General features: G+C 44.6%; 1 pseudogene; it reads left to right on the top strand.

The window, feature by feature from the left end:
- Window positions 1-464: 464 nt before the first annotated feature.
- LOC132520798 (vacuolar protein sorting-associated protein 72 homolog) lies at window positions 465-1,823 on the top strand (annotated as a pseudogene).
- Window positions 1,824-3,040: the final 1,217 nt, after the last annotated feature.

Below are 3,040 nucleotides of genomic sequence, written 5' to 3'. Positions count from 1 at the left end.
GGTGAATGAATGTCACATATGATCTGCCTCAGTAATCTTAGCCAAAGTCCTTTAATACAGTTGGTAAAAGGAGTGGCCCCATTACTTACACAGCTTTACCATTAAAGAAGTAATTTACTGTTGAGAATATATCTCATGTCTATATTTTACCTTTGACGGTTTGAAAAAAAAAGAAATTCTTCATGTATTTTATTACTGAAACACAACCAAGCAAAAACCATATGCTGAGACTTGATAAAATAGAAATAGGGATACTTTCATTATATATCAAACATAACACTGTGTAATTTGTCCCAATTCTTGATTTAAAAATAATTTCCAGGCTGCCGGCGGCCTGCAGGTAGCGGCGTGGGCTCTGAGCTCCGAGGACCATGCTGTGTGAGCAGCGGCTGGAGGAGGTGCAGGGTCCATGAGCGGTTGGAGTTTTGGGGGCCGGGCCCTCAGAAGACCTCAGGGTGCCAGCAATGGGGGAGGATGAGCTCTACCGGATAGCTTATGGGGTTTCACAGAGGACTCAGGAGATGATGAGGACCAAGGGGACCAGTCAGACACAGGATGTAGTAGACTCTGACTTTGACATGGAGAAGGGGACTGAACACTCCGGTGATGGAGAATAGCTGAGAAGGAAGCATGGAGCTGCCATCAAGGAGGATAAGAAGGGCTTCCCTGGTGGCGCAGTGATTAAGAATCCACCTGCCAATGCAGGGGACACGGGTTCAAGCCCTGGTCCAGGAAGATCCCACATGTCACGGAGGAACTAAGCCCGTGCGCCACAACTACTGAGCCTGCGCTCTAGAGCCTGTGCGCCACAACTACTGAGCCCGTGGACCACAACTACTGAGCCACGTGCCACAACTACTGAAGCCCGCGCGCCTAGAGCCTGTGCTCCACAACAAGAGAAGCCACTGTAATGAGAAACCCGTGCACTGCAACGAAGAGTAGCCCCTGCTCGCTGCAACTAGAGAAAGTCCACGTGCAACAACGTGCAACCAACACAGCCAAAAATAAATAAATAAAATAAATACAGTTATAAAAAAAAAAAAAGGAGGATAAGGAGCCTCTCAAGAGCTTGAGGCCTCAAAATGTCAGCAGCACCTGGGCTGGTAGCGCTCAGAAAAGCCGAGAAGAGAAGGCACTGCTCCCGCCAGAGCTATAGGACAGTGCCTCTGGCCGTGGGAAGTTCCCGCGTCCATCTACAGCTGTGCACACACCACATTCCTTCAGGTACAGGAGAAGCAGGGCCGGCCACAGGGGCGAGAGGGGCCCCACTGGGAGTGGAGAAGCTGCTCGGGGAGGCCAAAATCACAGAGGAGCTTGACTGACATTCACTGGAGACACATGAGTGGCCCGAGGCTGACGGAAAGAAGCAGGTTCCCAAGAGGCGGAAGTGCCCGGGGTCCGTCGCCACCTTGCATTCAGTGACAGTGCCACTTGTTGGGGAGCCAGGCCCTAAAGAAAAGGACTCGATCCTGCTCCCACAGCTTCTGCAGGGACTCCCGGCGCTGGCCCTGGACCCGTCCTCCCTCCTGCTGGCAGTCCACGTGCCTCCATCGCTTTTAGGGATGAGGGGACATTTGAGGAGTGGTTTCTCCAAGGGTGGTCCCCAAAGGTCCCTGCTGGAGAGGTCTGCCCAGGACCCTGTTACAGACATCTGCCACGTCACTGCTCCAGCTTCAAGATCATCCCTGAGGCCTACAAAACGTACATCACTGTCCATGGGCTTCTGCCCACTGCCTCAGCCCTGGGAAGTTGGTCCATCACCTCCTGCACCCCTCTAAGGCTCTGGGCCCTGAGCCATGCGCCAGAAAATTGTCATCAAATGAAGCGATGTCTTGTCCTCAGAAACCTCTTTCCTGCTCTGACTTGGGGCTCTTAATGTCTCCCCCCACCCCCTCACCTTCCGCTTCTCCTGTCATCGCTGATTTTTGTCTAGCCCTTTCCTGTATTTCTTTCCCCATCTTTTCCCTTAGTTCCTACTGGTTTTGTTTGTGTTTTTTAATCTAATAAAATAGAAAGATGAAAAAACAAAATTTCAGCAATGTTTTCCATGTATCTTATCAAAATAGGTTCAGATTCCACTGAAATTCTTTGTTTGGAAGAGTTTTAATCTGGTTAAAAAGTCCTGTATTTTCTGACAAAGGTCTCCATGTTGGTTTGTACCATATCATTTTGTATGTATTATTTCAGCACTCACCAAAGCAAAAAAAAAAAAAAAAAGGATATCTGTAATTGCGCATAGCCTTTTGTTTCTCACTGTTAAAAGGAAATTACATGTTTCCTGAAATTTTGTAAGACAGTGGATTGAGTAATGCCTAATTTAAACATCTTTCCAAAAATTTCAGTGGCTTGTCGCTTTGTTTCGGATGCTTATTTTAAAAAATGTCTTGTGAATTGTGACTGGTTCGAATTATCATTAACTTTTACTTCAAAGCACAATTCTACATATGCATATCAAAGTCATTAACCAATATGTCAAGATACTATACACACACATATACATATACACACACATATGTATATATATACATATATATATAGGATGAAGTTCACTGTTAATGAAAATAAATGTAAATCTATGATTTAAATGGTCTTCTGGATAGCTTTGAATTTTTTTAGCCACTTTCTTGTCACTGATTTTATATTATAACGTGTTAGATGAAAAATCTGTACTGGGGTAAATGTGTTAATGCTGTCATTTTCTTGTTCATTTGAGCTTGCAAAATTGGTATTCTTGTCCATAGATGGTTTCTTTGCAGAAATTTTTAAGCCAGGTGTCCATTTCCCAGAGTTAGTTAAAACTCAGTTATATAGTTTGTAACCTCACTGTTACCTGGATATACCTAAACTGTAAAGCACTAAATATGCAAGAGCGGCAGCAGGGTCCTGGTCATCTGCTCTGTGTTTATGTGTCTCATGTATGTTATGTACCCTTGACATTCTTACATATAGACCAGGGGAAGACAGCAGTATGAGTCTATGTATATGAAATATAATAAAGCTTATGTAATTTTTTATTTTTTAAATCTATATATTATATATA

The sequence above is a fragment of the Lagenorhynchus albirostris genome, chromosome 5 (assembly GCF_949774975.1).
Source record: "Lagenorhynchus albirostris chromosome 5, mLagAlb1.1, whole genome shotgun sequence".
NCBI lineage: Eukaryota > Metazoa > Chordata > Mammalia > Artiodactyla > Delphinidae > Lagenorhynchus > Lagenorhynchus albirostris.
This window is presented reverse-complemented; position numbering and strand designations above follow the sequence as displayed.